This window comes from Pleurodeles waltl, chromosome 8, assembly GCF_031143425.1.
Source record: "Pleurodeles waltl isolate 20211129_DDA chromosome 8, aPleWal1.hap1.20221129, whole genome shotgun sequence".
In the NCBI taxonomy this organism is placed as follows: Eukaryota; Metazoa; Chordata; class Amphibia; order Caudata; family Salamandridae; genus Pleurodeles; species Pleurodeles waltl.
This window is the reverse complement of record NC_090447.1, coordinates 40,638,110-40,664,881: the sequence shown is the minus strand read 5'-3', so window position 1 is coordinate 40,664,881 and position 26,772 is coordinate 40,638,110.

The following is a 26,772-nucleotide window of genomic DNA, read 5'->3' as shown; positions in this document are numbered from 1 at the left end:
ATCAGTCTGTTAGGCCAAGCAGTGGGTAGCACGGATCCAGTATACAAGTGGCATTTGCAAATGGAAATATGGCAGCAAGGAGTCGACAAGGTGTCTCAGTGGCACACAAGGGAGACATTTCTAGAGAGGCTCATTCCCTGGCAGTGGGGTTGGTCTTGGCTTCAGTCCCTGCGACCACGTTTACATGGGGGTTCCTCAGCAACAGGGGGTGGCTCAGTAGTGGCTTGGTAGTCCTCAGGCATGGCTACCACCCCACTAGCTGCAGCAGATGTAGAGGGATAGTCAGTAGGTTAGCTAGTGAAAGGGGGCTGGTGGTGGGTAGAGGACTCACCAGGGACTATGACTAGCTCCTACATCAAGCTTTTCATGGAAGGCATGCCACTCCTGCATGGCCTCCTGGTGGTTCTCCCTCTGCTGGCTCAGATGTTCCCCAAACAGGTCTAATATCTGGCCCATCTTACCTAGGATTGGTTTTTTGCTCCCAGGTCTTGTGCTCTGACCTCATAAGCAGGTAGCTCTCTGGGTTGCCCTGTCCTGTGGCCCCTAGGTGCCCTCCCACTGAACCTAGACCCCTATACCTGTGTCTCTGGCTCAGTGTGGCCACTCCCACTTACACCAAGACCTTCATCGTCTTGTGTGGTGGGTGCTGACTCAGCTCCCTGTACAGGTGGGCACAGTATGGATGGAAGTGGCCTGGAGGCACTGGTGTAGGGGCATTGGGTGGCAGGTGTTGTGGTGGCAAAGGTTGTGAGAGGATCTATGGTGCCCTGGGTGAGGCTGGGTGGAGGTGGACTGCCCAGAGAGCCCAGATGGGCCAGATAAGTCTTCCAGTTCCAGACATTTTGTGCCATTGTCATCACTGGGGCCTTCGTCAGGTGGACGACTGACTGTACAAGGCACTGGTTGCCTGATGACATTCTCAGTGGCCCCTGTGGATGACATGGATTGTTATTCACATCTACCTGATGTACTTTCCAGGGGCTGCGAGGTGAGTGCTACATGTCATGCCTCAGTACTCAGGTGTAGTCACGAGAGGGAAATGTGCAATGTTAGGTGGCTAAAGGGTGATGCATTGTCGGAGTCATAGTGCATCATGCTATACCTGCATTGGGTGCATTTGGGTGTGAAGTCTCTGGGGTTGGTGTTAGTGGTGTAGGGTGGCCAGTCAGGGGATGGGGTATCATGCATTACGGGTATCCTTTCCTACAAGGGGATTATAGGTGACTTACTAGTTTCCAATCCTCTGGGGATTCAATTGAGACCCTCAGGGTGCAGGATCACCAAGACCTCCTCCTCCCATGCTGTGATTTCCAGGGGAGGAGGTTGGGGCCCACCGCCAGTCTTCATGAGGGCAATTTGGTGTCTGGACGCCATGGACCGGACCTTCACCCTCAGGTCGTTCCAACTCTTCCATATGACGTCCTTTGTGCACGGGTGGCTTCCCACTGAGTTCACCTCCTCCATAACTCCATCTTCTTTGCCATTGACGTTTGCTGAACTCGTGCCCCAAATAGCTGTGGCTCTACCCTGATGATTTCATCAACCATTGTCCTTAATTCATCATCTGGGAAATGGGGGTGCTTTTGTCGGGACATGGTGGTACTGTTGTGAGTGTGTAAAATATTTTGAGTGAAGTGTGATGCGTGAGAGATGTGCAGGTGTCAGTGATGTCTGTGTGCAGTGCAATCAGCGTGGTCGTGCAACATATGGCAGTTGTTTATCATAGCTAGGTGTTGAGGGTTGCGTGTGTGTGTTTTATAGTGGGGGTTGTGGTGTGGCGTTTGTATGTGCTTCATGTGTGGGGTATTCGAATTGGCCAATGTGTTGTTGAGTTGTAATGGACAATCCCTCTGCCGCGGTCCCGACTGCCTATGGATTACCACTGTGCTATGACCGCTGTGCGGGTCGTATTGGGGGGTGGTCTTTTTCTGCCATGACAGTGTGGGTGGTGGGACCACCTCTCTGCCATCAGTGACGGTGACCTATTTGTTGCTGTGTTCTGGTAATTTAGTTTTTGTGCGTCATAATTGGGTGGGCGAATTACCGCCGCCACTGCTGTCTTTTGGGAGCCGCGAGCACTGCGGTCTTCAGGAAGGACCGCCAATGTCAGAATGAGGGCCTTAGTAATTTTTATGGAAGTTGAGAATCTCCAGTGGGATGAGGAAGAAGTCCGTAGCTCAAGATAGTTCCATGGGCTTGGATACCCTTTTCGTGAACTGAAATGGTTTTGCTGCTGTGGAGAATAATGTAGTGTGTGAAGCTGCAAAGTCAATCTGACCGGCGATGCTCCTTGAGCGGATAGATGATCAGGTTGGTCCTGGTCTCATCCTGGTCGTCAGAGCAGTTTTTTTCAAAAATGTTTCTATTCCTCAGTTTTGGATTTGGTAATCTGGGCACATTTAGCACCACAGTCGAGAGTCCAGGAGTGGTGGGACACAACTTGAGGTTTGAGGACTCACTCAAGCTGGGTCAAAGTGTGTTTGTAGCTCTGAACAGTAGGCCAGCAAACTGGTCCTTTGGGACACTTGGGTGATCCTGGGTCAAGGTGAAGATGCAGGGCTCAACAGAAGAGCCAGCCTCTGAGGGATGAAGGCAGGCTCCACGCAGCAAGGCAGTCCTTCCAAGTACAGTAAAGCAGAGTTGCAGAATGCACAGCAGGTCACAGCAGCAGGCTGTCCTCTGGCAGTCCTTCCGCAGGTACAGGAGTGAACTGAAGAGTGGGTTTGAAGGTCCTATTTTTATACCCTTTCCCCTAGAAAGTAGAAGAAGGTACTAGAAAGTTTCTTTGAAGTGTATGTAATGTCCTGACTGCCCTGACTCCGAACTGGCTGCAGTGACAATGTTGTTGTGATAGGTTCTTTATGTGAAGGCAGAGTACACCATAGTCAGTTGTAACTAGAGCTGTGCTCAGCTCTGCCACTCCCCATCCTTCCAGCACACCTAATCCCTCTATTGTGTGACTGTCTGGAAGAAAGGAGCTACTGATGGCAAGTAGTTTATTAGTACGGGCAGGTATCTATACTTAGTAATAACACCACAATCACAAATAAAGTCCAGTCAAGCTCTCAACAAATGAATCCTTGTTCAACCCTTGTTAGCTTGGCTGTGAGTAGACAGGATTAACTTAAGAGATAGGTGTGTAAAGCATTTAATATCACCAAAACAGTGAATAACTAAGGAACAACATACAATAAAAACCCAACATCAATTTATAAAAATAGGAAATATTTGTATCTTTAAAATGACTCCGAAATGTCAAAAAACCTATATAGGGAACCAACAATGTTATTTTTTAAATATTAAATGTAGAAATGGATTTTATAGCGCCAAAATGTCTAAAGTCTCAACCACAGCTATATAGTCACCCTGACAGGGCCAAAGTTAAAAGTTAAGGCCGACTGTGATGAAGTGTGGGTCAGCAACACTGAGCGGTAGGCCTCGGTCAAAATCTTTCCTTTGAACTTAAGTACTTTTTTGGTTAATTTTCTCTTGTCGTCAAGTGAGGATCGTTGGCACACCAGGTTGTGAGTCTTCATCAGTGGCTTGGTTCAGCATCAGTTCTCAGTGAAATCCTGAAGTTCTTGGTTCTCGTCAGCAGAGCTTCTGAGCTTTCAGTGGGGCGAACCTGAATTTCAGGCTAATTCGATATTGCCGGCTTCACTCTTGATGAAAGGGCCGTCGACTTATGGAGTGTTATCATAAAAGTTCTCCAAATGGTCCAAAACATCTGGAGCTTCTTCTAGAAGGTCGTTTAGGTGTCCATAACACCAGCCAAGATTCCAGCTCTGAGTTGCTCCTTGGAGAGTTGGGACTACAATTCCCACAGTTCACCTCATCAAATCCTTAAAAGTCCATTGGACGCCAGTCAGCTGGGATCTTCTGGATGCAGGTGACTTTTGGCAGCTCCTTTGTACCTTTTGCTAACAGGACTCCACTCCTGAATCCTTTGGAAGTCAGAAAATCTCTCCTGGTTCTGGTCTGGCTAAGCCCACCAACAGCTGTGGGTAACTTGCCCCTCCCAGTCCCTCTCCTAACCTAAGTATAATAGTCCCCTCCTGGCTGGGGGTGGTGGGCCTGGTTTCTGCCCCAATGTTTTTTCACAGTTTGCAGACCAGTTTGGCTACCCAGCCCCCTTCCTGTCTTAGCATCTTCTGCTGCAGATCTTCTCCCACCAGATAGATGTCTTGTTTGTTTCAAAAGCAGACGAATCAGGAGACTGATGTAGGACTGATTTTAGGTAACTTTCGGAAAGCAGTTCTGAAACTGCTGTCCTGTAATAATTATAATAAATCTAACTTTGGTAAGTTGTTGGATATATTGAAAGCTAATAATGTGACACCTTGAATGATATGTTAGGTCTCTCCTATCAAATAATAGACTTTATTATTGTTAAATAAAGCCTTCCGATCATAGCCTATGGAGCTAATGTACTACAATGGGGAAAAAACAAAATTGGCAGTCTTCCCTCACCAAGGCTTATAAAAATATCTTATAATGCCCTTGCTTACTACACTGCACCCTACCCATGGTGCGCCTAGAATAGAACTTAGGGGTGGCATATAGAAAATAAGGTTATTTAGGATGACAGCAGGTATCATAGCAGTTTACCCTATTGGTCCTCTAAGCCTACATGCCCTACCATAAACTAGGGACTTAAAGGTAGGTTGTCAGAACCAAATATAATTATAATCTAATTACCATATACCTTTTAAACAGAGCACCCGCCCTGGGCCTAGTCAGCAGAGCCAAGCGCACAGTCAGAGTCAATAACCACCAGTGTAATTCAAAAAATGGGGTGATCATGGAAAAAAGGATTACTTTGTCACAGCTACACCCAGTCATGTGACCCAAGACAGGCTGCAGGCACAAAAGGGCCAAGGGCAGGAAAATGCCAGCTATCTAAAAGTAAAAAGAATAGATGATGGACAGAATGCTTAATAATGCAAACGTTCACCACAGTCACAGATCTGGGTTTAATCCATCGCTCTGCTCACCAAGCTACCCCACTTTCTACCAAACCATATGCAAATCAGTCTTGACCCTGCTCCCCATGGCAACAGTCCAACTCAAATTGCTAGGCTAGGTCCTCCCTGAACCAGAAACAAGCATCCTGGGACAGGTTTTAGGGTATCAAGTGGCACAGTGAGCACGGAACCCACGTCTGGGCATACCCTTAATACTTAGGGTAACAAAAGCAAAAAAAACAGATTTAAACGGAGTGCTGAACAATGCAGACATTCTCCTCCGCACCGGATCTAGGTTTAGTCCATCAGTTTTCTTTCTTTCTGGAAACAGTCACCCCCAGTCACAGACCTGGGTATAATCCATGTTTTTATTTCTTTCTAAAAGTGACATTTATAAAATAGAAATTAACAATCTGACTTTACCATGCAGGGCATTTTCCTTTACAATTTCATAGATACAAAACATAAACTGGACACCTGCTCCAAACAAAAGTTAGCACTTATTAAAAGCAACAAGGTGACCCAATCTTATCCAAAGATACTGGTAGGCCTCACATTAGTGAAAAAGTCATGAAGGTGTTTTTCTACTACCAGGACATGCAAAACCTAGAAGTGCATGTCCAACCACTTTATTTACATTCCACCCTGTGGGCTACCTAGGTTTGCATTCAGGCTGCAAAGGTAGGCATGAAAAAGTTGGAAAGTGTTACTTAAGTTGGTGGTACAGTAAGTGTGCAAGCCCACCTAGTACAAGTTAATTTGCAGGCCGTGTGGCTAAGGTATTACACTCTACAAGGAACTTATAAGTAAATAAATAAGCTAATCAGGTGTAAGCCAATCAAACCATGTTTCAGAAGTGAGCACAGGCACTTTAGAACTGGTCAGCAGTGGTAAAGTGTACTAGCAAAATGAATTTCAGCACAAAAATGGAGGTAAGTAGGCAAAATATTTGGGGGAAGACCACCCTAATTCTGGGAGGCCTAAGAACAACCGGTTGCTGAAAGATGATGGTGAACCACAGATTAGAGCATTCATGCAGGAATTGTTCAAGGGCCTGCAAAATGACCTCCAGGCACTGAAAAGTGAGATCTGACAAGTTATCCAAACTGTCAAGCAAGACCTTTTTGATATTGGAAATTGAATCTCTTGTCTGGAAAACATAGGACTCCCAGGGAAAAAATCAAGGCCCATATTTATACTTTTTGACGCTAAACTGCGCTAACGCAGTTTAGCGTCAAAAAATTTAGCGCCGTCTAACGCCATTCTGAAGCGCCATGCGGGGGGCGCCGTATTTATGGAATGGCGTTAGCCGGCGCTAGCAGACCGGCACTGCCTGGTGTGCGTGGAAAAAAACCACGTAGACCAGGCAGCGCCGGCATAGGGGGAAAATGTCGTTAGGGCGTCTTAAAATGGGGCAAGTCAGGTTGAGGCAAAAAAATCGCCTCAACCCGATTTGCGCCATTTTTTCGATGCCCAGACGCCATTTAAATGACTCCTGTCTTAGTAAAGACAGGAGTCATGCCCCCTTGCCCAATGGCCATGCCCAGGGGACCTATGTCCCCTGGGCATGGTCATTGGGCATAGTGGCATGTAGGGGGGCACAAATAAGGCCCCCCTATGCCACCAAAAGAAATTAAAAAAAATAAAAAATTATACTTACCTGAACTTACCTGAATGTCCCTGGGATGGGTCCCTCCATCCTTGGGTGTCCTCCTGGGGTGGGCAAGGGTGGCAGGGGGGGTCCCTGGGGGCATGGGAGGGCACCTGTGGGCTCATTTTGAGCCCACAGCCCCCTTAACGCCTACCCTGACCCAGGCGTTAAAAAGTGGCGCAAATGCGGGTTTTTTTGCCCCGCCCACTCCCGGGCGTGATTTTTGCCCGGGAGTATAAATACGACGCATTTGCGTCGCCGTCATTTTTTTAGACGGGAACGCCTTCCTTGCATCTCATTAACGCAAGGAAGGCGTTCACGCAAAAAAATGACGCTATTTGCCCATACTTTGGCGCTAGACGCGTCTAACGGCAAAGTATAAATATGGCGTTAGTTTTGCGCCGAATTTGCGTCGAAAAAAACTACGCTAATCCGGCGCAAACGGAGTATAAATACGGGCCCAAGGGTTTGTAACTTGAGATACTATCACTTAAGGCAAAGGTGTAGGTTCACTAAGCCTTAGTATTGCCCTCGTGTCATGCAAGGTGAAGCAGGGCAATGCAAAAGCTTGTTTGGAGCTCAGAAAAATAAACAAAGCATGATTTGTGTGGCCTAGAGTTGTTTTGTAAGGAAATATAAAGCAACACAACTGCTTGCGCTGTGTTATGTTACATTTCAAGGTGGGAGCTGTTCTAATGATGGAACATGTACATTCCTATGCATCCAACCATAGATTTGGGTGCAGTCCCAGATTTATTAAAGCACTAAACCTAGGAGTGCTTCAAAATGCTGTGCCTCCCAGAACCAGATATAACAAGTATAACAAATATCTTTATGTCTCCCTTTTTAGGGTCGAGCCTGCGTTGCATGCGCTCGCGCATGCGTATCGCAGCGAGACGCTTTTGTATTTAGAAAAGGGCTCGGAGCCCTGTCAACTTCATGTCAGTGTTTTTTATTGGTTCGTGGGCTTGCCTTGTAAAATCTGCTTGCTTTCATTAGTCGAAGGCAAGCATTCGTCATGCCTTTTCCGGTGGCTAGCCCTCCTCGAGCGCAGCGACCAAGTACAGAAAACATGCGAGGCTCGCTGTTTTCCATCAGGCTCGTGGACTTCTTTTTCTCTAATTTACGAGCGCGATCTCGCTTGGCAGAAGTCGAGCGCTTTACATAGTTAATTTAACTTTTTCGGGTTGTGTACACAAATGCACTTTTGCCCCATAGGTGAAAAGTCGGGTTAGGAGTTTACAACGCGATCAGCTCTAACATGAGCAAACGCGAGACCCGTTGCATTGTAAATGCTTGTTCTATTTGTGATGCATGCCTTTGTGGATTTTTTTTGGTGCAGGAAGATCTCCCTTCCTGCACCAAACCAATCCTGCTTGTAATGCAGGTACTATTGCATCAGGGTGCTGTGTTGGCGCTAGGCTGCACACAGCAAGACCGAGCTAGGAGGGAGCACAAGTGCGCTTTACCCAAGAAGTTATGGCAGATTTCTGCTCTCACTTTTTCATGAAAATCCAAACTCAGCAACTTTGCTTGAATCACTGCATTACAAGAACTATTAGTAAAACTAATAATATCATTAGCAGAAACCTGTCAGCTTCTCAACCTTGCAGATCCACAATTAAAAAAACTGAATCTGAAGGGGTTTATCTTTTGTCTCCTCTTGACGCACCCAAAAGTCAAAGTAGGGAACAAGGTGTGGAGCGTATGGAAAACACTAAAACCATCAGAGGCAATGGAAGTAGTATTGCAGCAGCAACAACACCCAGGATATCAGGGGCCTCATTTAGGAGGCCCTATCGGCACACTGCACCACTAGAGTGTAATTTTTTTTGCATCTAGTGGCGCGGTGTGCTAGCCCATATTTACAAGGCCACGCAAAGCCACCTTGCGTGGCTTTTCATGGCCTTGTAAATTTGGGCCACTTTCACGCACTGTGTGAAAGGGGCATTCCATGGGTGTTGCTGTGGGTTTTCCCATGGAACATGCATAAAACACTAAGGAATCTGCCACATTACTAGATTTACAAGTGGGGGAATGCGTTCAAATCCTACACCAGAAGTGGCCTAGAAGTGACACAACTGGGAGAAATATCTTTATTTCTCCCCATTCTTTCCTCTTTGTAAGAGGAAAACTCCTCTTGTGATTGTTTTTTGCACAGGAAGGTGTCCCTTCCTGCACAAAAACAATCATCCCCACAACAAAGGCATCCTTGCACCCTGGTGCAAGGGCATCTGCATTGGCGCTAGGCAGCAATTTGTGCACCAGCGCAGGGGGAGAGAAAAATCTGCCCTTGCCCAGTGGCACAGGGTGACGCAGCAAGTGTCTTGCGCCACAGGGCTTGTAAATAAGTCTCCAAGGGCCTGATTTTTAATTTTATAGTGCTGCATTTGCGTCATTGTTTTACACAAAAGCGGTGCAAACTTCTATTACATTTTGTAAGTTTGTGCCGCTTTTGCGTTAAAAAATGACGCAAATGCAGCACTAAAAAAGTATAAATCAGGACCCAAGTGTCAACGACAATTGTAATATAGACTTGTTTCAAGACTCAGTGCTAAAAGGGGGAGAGCTCGGACCTATCACTAAGGAGCTGAACTAAGGGTTTGATTGGGGACATCATTGGAGGCAGGTACTTGGAATGCACAAAAGACAATATTATCCGACAATTGGGCAGTCACTGCCTATTTTCCACAGGCGGCTGTATCAAGCGGGCCGGTGACCAAGTTGCTTATGTTGGGAGATTTATTGTTGTTCAGTTCAGGGATGATGGGTGATGCGTATAGGATTATTGGTGGCAGTCACACAAACTTCAAACAACAAACAGTGGGCCATATTTATACTTTTTGACGCTAAACTGCGCTAACGCAGTTTAGCGTCAAAAAATTTAGCGCCGTCTAACACCATTCTGAAGCGCCATGCGGGCGCCGTATTTATGGAATGGCGTTAGCCGGCGCTAGCAGACCGGCGCTGCCTGGTGTGCGTGGAAAAAACCACGTAGACCAGGCAGCGCCGGCGTAGGGGGAAAATGGCGTTAGGGCGTCTTAAAATGGGGCAAGTCAGGTTGAGGCAAAAAAATCGCCTCAACCCGATTTGCGCCATTTTTTCGACGCCCAGACGCCATTTAAATGACTCTTGTCTTAGTAAAGACAGGAGTCATGCCCCCTTGCCCAATGGCCATGCCCAGGGGACTTATGTCCCCTGGGCATGGTCATTGGGCATAGTGGCATGTAGGGGGGCACAAATAAGGCCCCCCTATGCCACCAAAATTTTTTTAAAAAAATTAAAAATTATACTTACCTGAACTTACCTGAATGTCCCTGGGATGGGTCCCTCCATCCTTGGGTGTCCTCCTGGGGTGGGCAAGGGTGGCAGGGGGGGTCACTGGGGGCATGGGAGGGCACCTGTGGGCTCATTTTGAGCCCACAGCCCCCTTAACGCCTACCCTGACACAGGCGTTAAAAAGTGGCGCAAATGCGGGGTTTTTTGCCCCGCCCACTCCCGGGCGTGATTTTTGCCCGGGAGTATAAATACGACGCATTTGCGTCGCCGTCATTTTTTTAGACGGGAACGCCTTCCTTGCATCTCATTAACGCAAGGAAGGCGTTCACGCAAAAAAATTACGCTATTTGCCCATACTTTGGCGCTAGACGCGTCTAATGCCAAAGTATAAATATGGCGTTAGTTTTGCGCCGAATTTGCGACGAAAAAAACGACGCTAATTCGGCGCAAACGGAGTATAAATACGGGCCAGTGTGCGCAGACCACTCTACAAATCCAGGGACAGGGATGAGCCAAGAGCCCTCACTAATAAGACACACGACTGAGCTCAACATTCTGAGCCTCAGTGTTAGATATCACAATGCTCTTGTGAAGAGAGGAGTGACAAATTTGCTCCTAAAATCTTCTGTATGGTAGATATAATTTCTGCAGGAGAACCATTTGGTCAGAAATGGAGGTCAGAGACTGTGATGATTCCAGCAATATTTCCTGTCCTCAGACAAAAGTGAGAGAGCAACTCCTAGGCCTGGGTGACATTTTAATTCACCCGTTCGTGTAATCTTAAGCACTTTGGTAGAAAAATCTCATTGCAGGGGAACAGGAAGAACAAACTTGGAGAGTGCAAGTGGCTGCTGCGGTTTGCGTTCTATTGCATTTAATGCCATTTTTGTAATTTAAAATGAATCCTTCACTCCTAAAGGCTGGATCAAGCTCCTTTCATAATTACACGCAATCTAGGGTCATTTTGCGTACTTTTGCATAATTCAGCTGCAGCAAATTTCAAGAGTTATACAAGCTACACCAACCCCTAGCCTATCTGCTGTTGAATAGTTTTATCGGTGATGTTGGGGTTCCCAGGCAGAATGCTGGCTTTTGGCTTTAACCTGAGAGGCTGTAATTTCACGGTGGCTTCGCATTATGCACTCAGTACTGGGCAAGAGAGACAAAGATGTACTTATAGGGGAAGATTTAAGTTTCACAATCTATAATGATAAAGGTAGATGTGCAAATGGGGCGGGATAGTTAGGGGCCTTTTACTTAATTGACCTACACATGGCAACATTTACATCCACTTGAGCCACTTCTCCTGCTCTGTACCCATGGTGGCACAGGAGATGTCATCTTCAATGGGTGCACTGTTCCTGTTTGGCTGTGCACGAATTCACCCTACCAATGCATTGTTTGAAAAGTTCTTTCATTTGACTAAAAGAGTTGGAAACAAAGCTGTCAGGGTTATTATAAAAATCAGGAGTACCCAGCTTTTCAATCAATCAATCAAGGATTTATAGAGCGCACTAATAACCCGTTAGGGTCTCAAGGCGCTGGGGGGGGGGAGCTACTGGTCGTAGAGCCATGTCTTGAGGCGTTTCTTGAATGTCAAGAGGTCTTGGGTCTGGCAAAGGTGGAGCGGTAGGGAGTTCCAGGTCTTGGCGGCTAGGTGAGAGAAGGATCTTCCTCCGGTGGTGGTGTGGGGGATGTGGGGGATGGAGGCGAGGGCGAGGCTGGCGGAGTGAAGATTGCGGGTGGGGGTGTGGGAGGTGAGTCTGTCGTTGAGGTAGGCTGGGCCTGTGTTGTGGAGGGCCTTGTGTGCGTGGATAAGGAGTTTCAATACTTAGGGGCAGATTTAAGAGCCACTTGCGCCACATTAGTGTCATTTTTTTTACGCTAATGTGGCCCAACAATGCCAAAATTGCTGCGCAAAATTTACAAAGTGGCACAATGCATGTGTTGCGCCACTTTCTAACCCTTTATGCCTGCACCAGACATAGGGGGTCATTGCGACCCCGGTGGGAGGCAGAAACTTGGTAGTAGTACCACCAACAGGCTGAGAGTAACTACTACCATATTATGACCGTGGCAGAGCCACCATGGTCATACGGCCCGTACCGCCAGGCTGCTGCAAGCCTGGTGGTCCTGAAACGTGTAATCCGCCAGGGCAGTGCTGCAAGCAGCACTGCCATAAGGATTACGAGTCCCCATCCGCCAGCCTTTTCATGGCGGTAAACACCGCTATGGAAAGGCTGGTGGTAAGAGGGACTCGTGGTGCCCCTGGGGGCCCCTGCACTGCCCTAGCACTTGTCATGGGCAGTGCATGGCCCCCAGGCACAGCCCCATCGGGCATTTCACTGCCCAAATTCGGGGCAGTGAAATGCGCAACGGGTGCTGCTGCACCTGCTGCACATTAACATTGCCGCCGGCTCTATTACGAGCCGGCTTCAATGTTGATGTGACTTTTCCGCTGGGCCAGTGGGTGGAAACGCTGTTTCCGTTCGCTGGCCAAGCAGAAAAGTCATAATAGGGCCCCACGCATACCACCAGCACTGGCAGTATTGTGGCGCCCGCGGCTTCGGCGGTCTTTAGAAAAGACCGCCAAAGTCGTAGTGAGGGCCATAATGAATGCAAAGGGCGCATTTCCCCAGTAGGGAGGCCAAAAAAATGGCACCAAGAAATCTAAGGGATTTCTTTGCGTAATTGTTTTCGGCACAATGGGTCTCAATGGGCTTTGCAGGATTAGCATCAAAATTTTTTACGTTAATCCTGCAATGCTCTGAACTAGCGTCATACATTTTGACACTAGTTCCCTAACTACCTCCATGGTGTGCAGTATCTTAAATACAGTGCACAAATAATGGCGCTAAGGGATGCAAGAAAAGTGGCGCTACACTTCTTATATCAGGCCTTTATTTTAATATATTGCAACCATGGGATGTCCTGAATAATATCAAGGGTCATACAATTCCTTATTATAGTTCTATGTAACTGTGGCTAAGGATTTCTCCTTATCCTATGTCACTGCAACAAGATCAGCAGCCTAATGTGATCTTCTATATTAAAAACCTGACGTCTTCATGGCAAAAAATAACAAAGGTGAACTGTGGGACTGCCAGTATACTTTTTAAAAATGTATTTTAAATTATTTGCAAGGCTTTACAGATCACCTGGCCCCAAATTCCTGCCTCAGAAGTGGCTACTGTCATGCATTTACTGTTAAAAATACAAAGTATTTCTCTCGCCAGCTTATGACCCAACCACTTTGAGAATTTAAAAACAGCATCTATTGTCCTTTGAAACTGTATCGTTCTCACATTAAGTAAGAACTTCCAATTAAGATCTACATCATGGCGTCCTGAGATAAGTAAAATGAGGGTTTTTCAAAATGTTCCCACCACTGAGTAAAAACGTTATGGACTTTGAGAGTTAAGGGCCACACTTCATCACAAAGGACTTAGAGCAATCAGTCCTAAGGCCTAAGCAATTCATGAAATTATTAAAAGCATCTAAGAGAAGCTGAAGGGCATTAGCTGTTCAGGCAAAAAGGGCAGCATCATCTGCATAAAGCAAACCAGGAATCTCTCTAGAGTTTACCTTGGGAATATCTTTTCCTGCAGTAATAAATGTTAATATGAATTAAAAATAAAAAGGCGGCCAGGACACAATCTTGCATAATCCCAAAATGCAACGGGAACTCTTCTGTAAGATTACCTCCCGTGCTGTAGCAGACTCTGGCTGTTGTCTGAGCACAAAGCCTATTAAGAAGGGAGACAGTGTCACTATCAATCCCCAGATCCAGTATAATGGACCGTAACTTTAAACGATCTACCGTATCAAAGGCACATTGTAAGGTCCATAAAAAGCAGGATGGACAAAACCCTTCTTAGCCTTAACATACTTTTGAATAATTAAGGAAAGATTTAAAGACTCTTCCACTGTCCCCAGGCCAGGGCAAAAACCAAACTGTAAGTCAGAAAGCCCTTGCGTCTCTATTGCCCAGGTTTCCAATTTGGACAGTATGACTCTACCCAAGATCTTTACTGTGCTGTCTAAGAGAGAAAATGAGCGATAGCAATGGGGTGAGCTCTTGCCTCCCTCTTTTGACTATGGGAACAATAATAGCCAATCTGCCAAGATTTAACTGGAGGTTCTCATATTCCACTTCTAAAAACATTAGTTACTAAAGGAGCCCAACACTATGACAAAGATTTAAAAACGTTCACATGCACTCTATCAGGTCCCAGGGCCTTGCCCAAAGGGCTCCCCTCAGTGGCTTCAGTAACATCTTGAACTGTGATTGCACTAAAAAGTGCATGATTACTACCTAAATTAAAAGGGATTTTGTTATCATAACCCAAATTGGGCATTCATTCTTTAGTGGCATATGTATTGGAAAAATAATTCACCTTTTTTTGCTAGTAATAACAATCACATTTTGGAATAGCCTCAGCCAAAGGGTTATACAAATTTACCACCTGCCAGAAACTACAAGAGTCTTTCTGGTCACTGGCCATTCTCTAGTCCTCACAGGATTTTACTATGATTTCAGCCTTCCTCCTACAGGTTGCTTCTTTATAGAGTTTCCTAGCCTGAGCTATTTCAAACTGGTCCTGCAGGCATTTTTTTAAAGCAAGTTTTAAAAGCTTATTGGCTTTGGAGCATGAGCTGTTGAACCACCTTGGGTTGTCCCCACCTTTTTGTGCCACTTTAGTAAGTTTATCAGCCATGCAGATGGTTAACCTTGTGTATGCCGCTATGACTTCTGAAGGGCTAATATCCTCATGCTGGCCTATGTCAATGTCTAGTTGATTATGCAGCAACACATCTCAATTAAAGACTTCCTTATCTACCTTATCCCATTTAATACTCAAACCTTTATTGGTTCTGTATTCTATCTGGGGATAAGAAGTGTTATATGACGTCCTTCTTGGGGCTGACTTAAGTTCCACAGTAAGTGGGTTATGATCCCTTAATCATGAAGCCTTAACTTCACACAAGACTACTGCTGATACCAACAGTCTAGAGATAAGTACATGATACATGGAAGAATTTGATTTTGGTCCCAAAAAAGTAGGTGCTTTACCGGGCTCAACAGTGACTAATCTAAGAGTAATATCAGATTATGAGCGGAGATCACCCTGTTTAGTGAGTTGCCATGAGAAGTGTGCTTGAAATGTACGAGCGCCTGATTAAAGTCATCACATATACCACAAACAAGGGCTTCGACCAAAATGACAAACTTCAATATTAAAATCTCCTACCCAAAGCATTACCATCTCCTTAGCATGGGTACTCAACATTTTTTGAAAAGATGCTTCCAGGTCATCCACAGTACTACTCTGTGTGCGATCAAAAATATTATAGTAAAGGTTCACCAGCACCATATCAAAGGACCTCTGTAAAGTGATCAATAACACATGATAAAATGGGGAGGTTTGCCGTTACAGAAACATCAGAATCCACCAGAGAAACAGACAGAAATGTTGCCAGGCCCCCTTGGCCCGCCCTGAAGTAGAGGAGGTAGCAAGGACATAATAAAGAGATTTTTTTTTTAATTTAAGGGGTATCTAACAGCCAAGTCTCTTGACAACAAATAATCTGGTAGTGGTCAACAATATACAGCCATTCTGGGGACTTGTGCTTTGTGGGGAGTCCTGCAACCTTCTAGGATATTATACCCAAAGTACCCATCAACTCCAAAAGATCACCCAGTGGGAGAGTAGAAAGTGAAGAATTAGGTCTTTCCTCTGTGACACAATCCCAACTAAGCAGTCTATCTATTTGCTCCAAGACACAATATCAAACTTATTAGAAAGGGGAAGGGGAAAATCATGATGTGGATAATAAAATACTGCATTATACCTTGTTGCAACTGACTGGGAGCCATGGCCCAGGGGTGGCCAAAAGCCTTTGAACCCAGGGAGGTAGAAGAAGTCCAACGAGTACATTTTAATAACTTCCTGATTCATTGCATTACAACAATAGTAGTGCAAAAGAGCCTGACTAGGCAAAGACTTCTAAAATGAAATATCAAACAGTCTCCTTTTAAAGTTTTGGGCAACAGACCAATCCAATCAACCCTCTTTGTAGAGAGAATCTCTCCTGAGAGATCGCAGAGCCTGCTCACATGCGTTCACAGCCAATGCAGGACTTTGTTCCCCAGGGAAACATGTGGCCCAGGTACCTAGATTTGGCTTTGGGGAAATTGGTCAGCACAATGATATACCGTGTGCATTCTGGTGGGATGAGTGGGCAGGGAAGAGAGATCTCATCTCTAGATCCCTCACTCACAGATCCCAATGCCCTTCAATGCTGATCCTGTAGAAGGTCAGGAGGCCTCCTAAACTTCTCAGAGCCTATTGGCAGATTATTTGACTTGTTAGTAAGGTTAGGGATCAAAAGGCACCTATTCCCACAAGTCTTCCAATTTGCAATATTAACCTGCTGGTCAGTTTGCTGAACACACTGTCATGGAGAGTGAGACAGTGTGGGTGGAAGGATAACTTGAGTATGGGGCACCTCCCCAAATCAAAAGCCTGTTGGCAGTGTACTTGAAGAGTGTGGTCTTGTCATAGTATTATTCTCTTTACACAGACACATTTTTGGTCTCAGGGATATAAGCTTTTTTAGTTCCAATTCTATGGCAACCATATGCTCCAGGATAGGTTTAAGCCTAGAATCCAATGGGACAAAAAGAGAGTCACCCTTTGAGTCTAAAATACAACTGAAGTAGCTATCTCACTGGATGACTTACTTGTATTGACCCTTGCCCAGTTAGACTTAGTTACATCCTCTAGCCTCTTTCTTTCCACCCCGCTCTTATCCAGTGGAGTAGCCACCATAGTGTCTTACTCTGAAAGAAAAACAGAAGAAAATGCCTGTGGGGCAGAGGGAAAGCAATGAGGCCCGGGGTGTTAGAATCCTGACAATTAAGCTCCTGCCCATCATTCGGTTCATTTAAGGGTCCGGAGCCTGGCACCAGGTTTGACAAACTTGCGATTGTACTTCTTCTAAAGTTTGTAACAAGGATAGGGAGAGGAGTCGTTCGGTCAAAAAATGTCTTAATCTTATTTAAGATTATTTACTGCAAAAGTTATGAAAGCATCCATTGTTGTCTGGCGGGGGATGGGGTAAGTACTGAAGCGCCAGCTTGTGCTTACTCATTTTAGTAATAAACTCCAGAATATCAGAGAGACAAGAACTAAAATCTCACAGTTCAAAGTAAAATTGGTGTATGAGTATATAAACATTGGCCAGTCTCAGAGCAGCCCTAAAACTCCAAATTTTGTCCCGGGGGCAAGAGAGTGGGCCTAGCCCAGCCTCGTCTGGACATGGACAGGCACAGATGGACCCACTCTTGGCCTGGTCTTTGCCTGGGCACACTCCTGTGTGCATCCACGCACGTCCTGAGCAGCAGGACCTGTGTAGCTCCAGTAAAGTGCCTCCAGAGGTGCTTACAGCACCACTTGCGACAGCTCTTCTGACACATTGGATGCTGGCGTGAGAATCCTGTCCCCCAACACACTCAACAAAGCATAGCAATTAGAGTTGCATTTGCAGTTTCTAGAAGAACAGTACAAACAGGCAGGATCTTGTAACATTGGGTATAGCCTTACAGTATGTAGGGCCCAGCTTAATGCGTTAGATACAGAAAGTCCACAGAATAGTTAATTCTGGATCGAACAATATTACTACATGGGGGAAAAAAGTAGGAACATTACTCACCTGGAAACTTAGGGCCCCTGAAAGCTTAGAGCCACATAGCAACAATTAAATTCGATACAGGCGAGATGACCTCAAAAGAGGCACAGTTCAAAACCACATTCAAAGACTTCTATAAAAACTGCATGACTCCCTACTTTGGACGGGGTTAACATTCCCAGGTTGGTGCACCCCAAAGCTCAAAAGATGATATCTGCCATAGCTCCCTTAAAACAACCAAAATCACCAGGACCCTACAGGTACTCTTTCCTATTTAAAAAAAACATATTTTCAAATATTGGCACCTGTACTCACTCATCTCTTTAATGCAATAAGAGATACAAACTCCATCACTTCTACAATGCAAGAAGTGGCCATCCCCGTAACACCAATGCCCAGAAAGGACCTCTTCTTCTATATCCCACACAGGCCCATTTCGCTGCTCAACATTGAGGTGAAGCTGTCCATCTGTAGTCATGCCAAAAAATTAGAGATTTATATGCAACTCTGATAAACCCTGAGCAATCGGGATTCGTACTGGGAATAACTGTGCTGATAACACTAAACAATTACTCCAAATCATAAATAAGGTACGGAGGGCTTGAAAAGAGACACTCCTCTTTGCAAGAGATGAATAAAAAACATTTGATTGTTTCCACTGGCACTTTCTGCACTCCAGAATGCAACCATAGGTATAGCCCTAAATGTATGGCTTGAACGTATTGTAACTACAATGATCCGCAGGCACAAATCTGAATATGTAGATCCTCCTTCTGTTCCTTGGCAATTTGGTGAGGCAAAATGCTGCCTGCTAACTCCTTTATATATGCCAATTATATGGAGCAATTGGGTATCACTTTTGGACAGACTCACAAAGTCAGAAGTGTCCATTTTAGCGATATGGAACATAAAATCAGTCTATATATATATGATGTAATAATTATGTCATCTGACCCAGTGACCTCACTCCCTGTAGTGATAATGATAATACAATAATTTGGAAAGGCTTCTTGGTTTCAAATGAATCTACACAAATCTACATTTTTGCATGTTTCTGTGAATTCACTCAGTTGCAACATCACTACCCAATTTAACGGATTTGGGATAGTGTTCAATATGTAGGGGTCACTTTGACTCAGTCGCTGACTAGGACTGGGTGTATAAATATAGCCTCTTTGTGTATTAACTGTAAAAAGATGTCCAGTCGGCATGATGGAAGGCTCTCAGGGGTGGAATGATGAGCAGCCATTAAAATATTTGCATTGCCTAGCTTCCTATATGTAGTACAAACACCGCTCACTATGGGCTCCCAAAGGCACCCTATCACAAATACAAAAAAAATCGCAAATTTTGTGTGGGCGGGTAAGCAGCCACACATGTCAAGTAAGCAAATCTATATGCCAGTGAAGAAAAGTGGTCTTGGTCTGTTGAATATCTTGAAATATTATTACGCAGCACAGATCTATTGTATAGTAGAGCGCCATGGATCAGGCAGTTGCTGGGGTGCCATTGTGCAGAGCACACTGGTTGACCAAGCGACATAAACCTTGGGGCCTAGACACATCCCCGGTATTGGGGGTACCTTTAATAGCATGGGGCACTGTGATAACATAGATAGGTTCATCCATGCACCCCTCACCATTTCTTTCTTTCGTGGGTAGACCAGATTTCAGTTGGGGATTCCTGGAGTTCTTAACTGATTAAGTGGTGCACAATTGGTTACCATGCGCAAAGACAGACAGCCTTGAACCATGGTGCAAGGGTGTCTGCTCTGCAGGGATGATTGTTTTTTTGTGCTGAAAGTGACACCTTCCTTCACAAAAACGATCATGAGAGGTGTTTTCCTCTTTCTACAGCACACATAGAAAAAAGGAAAAACAAGGAGAAAGAAGGGTATTTCTTCTCCTTGCTCCCCTGGGGAAGTGTGGGCTTTTGATGCATTCCAGGTTTATGAAATCTCATAAATCTGGGAATGTGTCAAATGCCATGAGTGTTACGTGGAAACACTCACCATAACACCCATGGCACGCCTCCCTACCACAAGGTGAGGCAATGTAGTGGCTTGTGCTGCGATGCTCAATTCTATAAGTACAAGGCCATGAAAAGCAACTCATGGTGACACTAAGTGGCCTTCTAAATATGGCCCTGCAGTGTGCGCTGCCAGACCGTCACTAAGAGTTACATTTCGGTGGCACACAGGGGCTTGTAAATAAGCCCCTGGGTGTCCAATGGCACCATCAAAAAAGTCCCAAGCCATACTCTAATGCCCTTTGAGAGATGGTTGATAACCAAAAGAGGGGGCAGTCCTACACTGTCAAGAAAATACTAGCCTCTGCTGGGGAAGAACATGGGAGGGAAATCAGTGCGTCAAACATTATAGGAGACAGAGTTGAGTTTCACCCTCACATCAGGAGTGGTCTACCATTTCTCATAGGGTGAAGATTTCCTTTCGTAGTGCCTCCATCAAATAAATAATACATAACATAACCGTATTATGATACTACTTTCCGGAGAGACTTAGTATATGTGATAATACTAGACCTAAGGAATGCTGGTGAGGCAGCCAGGCTAAAGGCACACTTCTTTATATATCATGGTGCTCGTGGAAAGTCACAAAAAGTAGGCAGAGGTACTAGACAACACAATCACTGAAACTAAACTATTGAGGCCTTCGACACACATAATACTAGGAGTAAAATAAAGTATTTCCTACCTTTTTAGATCACCCAAGGGAAAATGGTAACAGAGTTTTGAACTGTAGAATCTTTATTGGCTCTATGGGGAATGGATCAAATACCTGATAATAAAACATGAATAAATAAACATTCTAGCAATGGAAAAGATGGCCATGATCCCAGAGAAAAGAAGCAACAATTTTGAAACTCGCTGAAGGCCATGGTTTTCCTTGTGACTCCTTTCATCATAATATCAGGACAACTTGTGCCCCTAATACCTATGGGTAATTAGATGGATGGCATGGACAAGGGAACCTTAGTTGGGCACTGACCAGAGGTGCAAACTATAATGGCTTCAAACAGAAGGTGTAATACAAAACCATGCACCAAAGCATACACACACTCTGGCAAATCACCTACTCCAGGCTATCTTTGGTAAACAATCAAGGACAACTATTGTTTCTGAAGAAGGGAGGGATCTGGCATGGCAGTGGTGGGATTTTGTTGTTACATATTACTTTTATGATTAAACTGGCATCCTGACAAGGTTCCATATTGGCCAATGCTTGTAGCAAGGAGCATTTTAATATAAATTTTGAAACAATATTAAAAACATAATGTTAGACCTTTCAGCTTTAAGTGGTCTTCCCACTAACTTTTTGCCTTTAACCCCTCCTATTTTTACTGATCTCATTTTTTGTTGGCCTTAAGACTCTGGCCCTCATTACAACCCTGGCGGTAAATCCACTTTCCGCTGAGCAGAAGACCGCCAACATACTGCTGCGGCCGTGGAATTCTGCTACAGGTATAACAACCCACAGCTCGGAATCCGCCACAATGCAGACACCCACACAAGTCCGCCACATCAAAGGTCAGTAATAAACTGGCAATACCAAAACCAACACCGTCACGCCAACAGGAATACGCCCACACTATCACGACCCACGAATTAACGCAGCAGTCTTTCAACCGTGGTATTCCATTGGCGGTACACACCACCATGCTCAAAATACACACACATTTACAAAACACAACCACATTGGACAATGCGAAATACACACACCTGATACACATATACACACCACTCCCACACACCCAATTTAACATAAAGCACACACCTACCTCACCCACAAACCCTTACTACCAAAGTTTTGAAATAAGGCCAGAGAGAGAGACTACCTAAAACAACACCAGCATCCACAGACACACAACACCATCAATTACACAACATCCACGCACCTCAAACAACACTCACAAACACATCCCCTCAAACATCACAACAGACACCACCTCACACATCACCCACACCACATCATGGCACCTCAAAGACACCCCAGGTTTTCTGAGGAGGAGCTCAGGGTCATAGTGGAGGAAATCGTCCGGGTAAAGCCACAGCTATTCGGATCACAGGTGCAGCAGACATCCATTGCACAGAAGATGGAGCTATGGCACAGAATTGCCGACAGGGTCAACGCAGTGGGACAGCATCCAAGAACACGGGATGACTTCAGGAAGAGGTGGAGTGACCTACGGGGGAAGGTATGTTCCGTGGTATCCAGACACCAGATTGCTGTACAGAGGACTGGCAGTGGACACCCACCTCCTCCCCCACAACTAACAACATGGGAGGAGCAGGTCTTGGCAATTATGCATCATGGCACACGGTTCAGGGGACAGAGGCACAGGATAACAGGGAAGCCAGGAGGACTGCTGTGCGACAGGGGGAGGACAGGCCCAGGGAACCCACTCTCCACGAGGCACTCTCCAACATCATGGGAGCATACCACCATTCCCAGGAGACCATGGGCATGGTACGGGCCAAGTTTCAGGAGACCCAGCGGCTGCAGGAGGAACACTACCTGGGGATCAGGGAGGACTTGAAGTCCATCAACACCACCCTGGTCACCATTGCAGGGGTGCTGGCAGACCTTCTCAACACCAGGAGGGACACAGTAGCACACCAACGGGCCCCTGATACTAGCCTGGACGATGAACAGCCCTCCACCTCCGCCGGCGCTAGTGGACAAGAGCCACTGCCACAGGAACAACAGGACACCAGCACCCCATCCCCTGCAGATGGAGAACCACCCCGCAAACGGTCCCTGAGATCCAGGAACAAGACAGAGAACATTGCTAAGACCCCGCCAGGAAATAAGAACCACCTGTATGTCACCCTTCTGTCCCACTATGTCACCCTATCCATCCTTAAACTGCCATTGCTCCACTTCCTATGCCCCTTTCGACAATGCACCTGTGAAACAAATAGAATGGACTCTACCATGGACATACCTCCACCATCACCCCAGCTCATTTTACAACCCCCTCTACTTATTTGCACAGGAATAAACACACTTCAATCCAAAAACAATCTGGAGTCAAACTGTGCTTTCACAAATGTGTAATTGCAATATATATGGAACATAGCAATGTCAATGTACTTCTTACCTAGCAGAGGGCACACAGTGGGACCCAGATCCGTGAAATGGAAAGTCAAAGTGACAAGTCGGTGTCCATACACTGAGTGAAAATGACAGACTTATGCTAGCTCCAACAATAGTATGAGATGTGGGAACAAGTTACATCTTCTTACCTGTGTCTCACTGGAAGTACTGCATGATGATGCTTTTTCTGTTGTCGATATCCTCTTCTTCTGCCTCCTCTTCTTCACTGTCCACAGGCTCCACAGCTGCCACAAGAACACCATCTGGCCCGTCGTCCTGCAGAAAAGGCACCTGGCGTCGCAAAGCCAGGATGTGCAGCATACAGCAGGTCACGATTATCTGGCACACCTTCTTCGGTAAGTAGTATAGGGAACCACCTGTCAGATGGAGGCACCGGAATCGGGCCTTCAGGAGGCTGAAGGTGCGTTCGATTATCCTCCTAGTTCACCCATGTGCCTCATTGTAGCGTTCCTCTGCCCTTGTCCTGGGATTCCTCACTGGGGTCAGTAGCCATGACAGGTTGGGGTAACCAGAGTCGCCTGCAAATGTCGAGGGACAACTGTTAGACACACTCTAACCCCTAGGGACAACCACAATTCCAGACACCTATGTCAACTGTATTGGGACCTTGGCCTCACCTATTAGCCACACACGGTGCCTCAGGAGTTGCCCCATCAAATAATGGATGCTGTTATTCCTCAGAATGTAAGAGTCATGCACTGAGCCAGGAAACTTGGCGTTCACATGGGAGATGTACTGGTCGGCCAAACACACCATCTGCACATTCATTGAATGTTAGCTCTTCTGGTTTCGGTACACCTGTTCACTCCTGCGGCGGGGATTAAGGCCACATGTGTCCCATCAATGGCACCTATGATGTTGGGGATATGTCCCAGGGTCCCAGGGCATATAAGTCACCTTTCACTGTAGGCAAATCCTCCACCTGAGGGAACAGGATGTAGCTGCGCATGAGTTTCAGCAGGGCAGACAACACTCTGGACAACACGTTTGAGAACATAGGCTGGGACATCCCTGATGCTATGGCCACTGTTGTTTAACCCCTTCGCTGCCAGGCCTTTTCCCCCTCCTGTGCCGAGCCTTTTTTTGGCTATTTGGAGCAGTTCACGCTTAGGCCCTCATAACTTTTTGTTCACATAAGCTACCCACGCCAAATTTGTGTCCTTTTTTTCCAACATCCTGGGGATTCTAGAGGTACCCAGACTTTGTGGGTTCCCCAGAAGGAGGCCAAGAAATTAGCCAAAAAACAGTGAACATTTCGTTTTTTTCAAAAAAATGGGAAAAATGGGCTGCAGAAGAAGGCTTGTGGTTTTTCCCTGAAAAAGGCATCAACAAAGGGTTTGCGGTGATAAAATCACCAGCTTCCCAGCTTTCAGGAACAGGCAGACTTGAATCAGAAAACCCAATTTTTCAACACAATTTTGGCATTTTACTGGGACATACCCCATTTTTACGATTTTTTGTGCTTTCAGCCTCCTTCCAGTCAGTGACAGAAATGGGCATGAAAACAACGCTGGATCCCAGAAACCGCAACATTTATGAAAAGTAGACAAAAATCTGAATTCAGCAAGGGGTAATTTGTGTAGATCCTACAAGGGTTTCCTACAGAAAATAACAACTGAAAAAGAAAAATATTGAAATTGAGGTGAAAAAAACATCAATTTTTCTCTACGTTTTACTCTGTAACTTTTTCCAGCAATGTCAGATTTTTTAAAGCAATATACCGTTACGTCTGCTGGACTCTTCTGGTTGTGGGGATATATAGGGCTTATAGGTTCATAAAGAACTCTAGGTACCCAGAGCCAATAAATGACCTGCACCCTGCAGTAGGTTTTCAATCTATGCAGGGTATACAGCAATTCATTTGCTGAAATATAAAGAGTAAAAAATAGCTATCAAGAAAACCTTTGTATTTCCAAAAAGGGCACAAGATAAGGTGTTGAGAAGTAGTGGTTATTTGCACATCTCTGAATTCTGGGGTGCCCATACTAGCATGTGAATTACAGGGCATTTCTCAAATAGATGTCTTTTTTACACACTGTCTTCCATTTGGAAGGAAAAAATGTAGAGAAAGACAAGGGGCAATAACACTTGTTTTGCTATTCTATGTTCCCCCAAGTCTCCCGATAAAAATGATACCTCACTTGTGTGGGTAGGCCTAGCGCCCGCGACAGGATATGCCCCAAAACACAACGTGGACACATCACAGAAAACAGAGCTGTTTTTAGCAAAGTGCCTACCTGTAGATTTTGGCCTCTAGCTCAGCCGCCACCTAGGGAAACCTACCAAACCTGTGCATTTCTGAAAACTAGAGACCTAGGGGAATCCAAGATGGGGTGACTTGTGTGGCTCGGACCAGGTTCTGTTACCCAGAATCCTTTGCAAACCTCAAAATTTGGCTAAAAAAACACATGTTCCTCATATTTCTGTGGCAGAAAGTTCTGGAATCTGAGAGGAGCCACAAATTTCCTTCCACCCAGCATTCCCCCACGTCTCCCGATAAAAATGATACCTCACTTGTGTGGGTAGGCCTAGCGCCCGCGACAGAAAACGCCCCAAAGCGCAACGTGGACACATCCAAATTTGTGAAGGAAAACAGAGGTGTGTTTTGCAAAGTGCCTACCTGTAGATTTTGGCCTGTAGCTCAGCCGCCACCTAGGGAAACCTACCAAACCTGTGCATTTCTGAAAACTAGAGACCTAGGGGAATCCAAGATGGGGTGACTTGTGTGGCTCGGACCAGGTTCTGTTACCCAGAATCCTTTGCAAACCTCAAAATTTGGCTAAAAAAACACATGTTCCTCACATTTCTGTGGCAGAAAGTTCTGGAATCTGAGAGGAGCCACGAATTTCCTTCCACCCAGCGTTCCCCCACGTCTCCCGATAAAAATGATACCTCACTTGTGTGGGTAGGCCTAGCGCCCGCGACAGGAAACGCCCCAAAGCGCAACGTGGACACATCCAAATTTGTGAAGGAAAACAGAGGTGTTTTTTGCAAAGTGCCTACCTGTAGATTTTGGCCTGTAGCTCAGCCGCCACCTAGGGAAACCTACCAAACCTGTGCATTTCTGAAAACTAGAGACCTAGGGGAATCCAAGATGGGGTGACTTGTGTGGCTCGGACCAGGTTCTGTTACCCAGAATCCTTTGCAAATCTCAAAATTTGGCTAAAAAAACACATGTTCCTCACATTTCTGTGGCAGAAAGTTCTGGAATCTGAGAGGAGCCACAAATTTCTTTCCACCCAGCGTTCCCCCACGTCTCCCGATAAAAATGATACCTCACTTGTGTGGGTGGGCCAGGTGCCTGCAACAGAATAAGGCCCAAAACTTTAGAGATAGAGGGGATAGCACAGCAAGTTTATAAGGACATATTCTTTTATACATCTTTAGACTGACTCTGCTTTGGGGACCCACATAAGTGAGGTGTCATTTTACTTGGGAGACTGAGGGGAACACTGGGGAGTAGGAATTTTGTGCTGGAGTGGTGATCTTACGAAGAAAAGTAAGGAAAATATGCTTTTTTAAGCACATTTTGAGGTTTACAGAGGAGTCTGGGTAAGAAAATGTTGGGGGATCCACGCAAGCCACACCTCCCTGGACTCCTTGGGATGTCTAGTTTAAAAAAATGTCTGGGTTTGGTAGGTTTCCCTAGATGAAGGCCGCACACAGGACCAAAAACATAGGTGCCCTCTCCCCCCCAAAAACAGGTAGTTTTGTAATATATTGTTTTGATGTGCCCACATACGTCCGTGATGTGCCAAACACAAAAATTTTGAAAAGAAACACACTTAGGTTATGTGAAAAAGACCCCTCACCCACCAACCAAGTTGGTGGCATGCTTCATCATCGGGGTCCCACATGAGGCACCTAGCGTGTCACAGGTGTGCTGCAACGCCTGATTACAGCGGAGCAGGTTTTGTCATTTTTACCACACAAACTGGTTGGATTTGGCACGAGGGTGAGTGATGGTTCAGTGGATCAAATTTTACTAACAAGAGCTTTCACAAAAATGAAATGCACGGTTAGTAACTGAAAGGCAAAAAACTGAACCC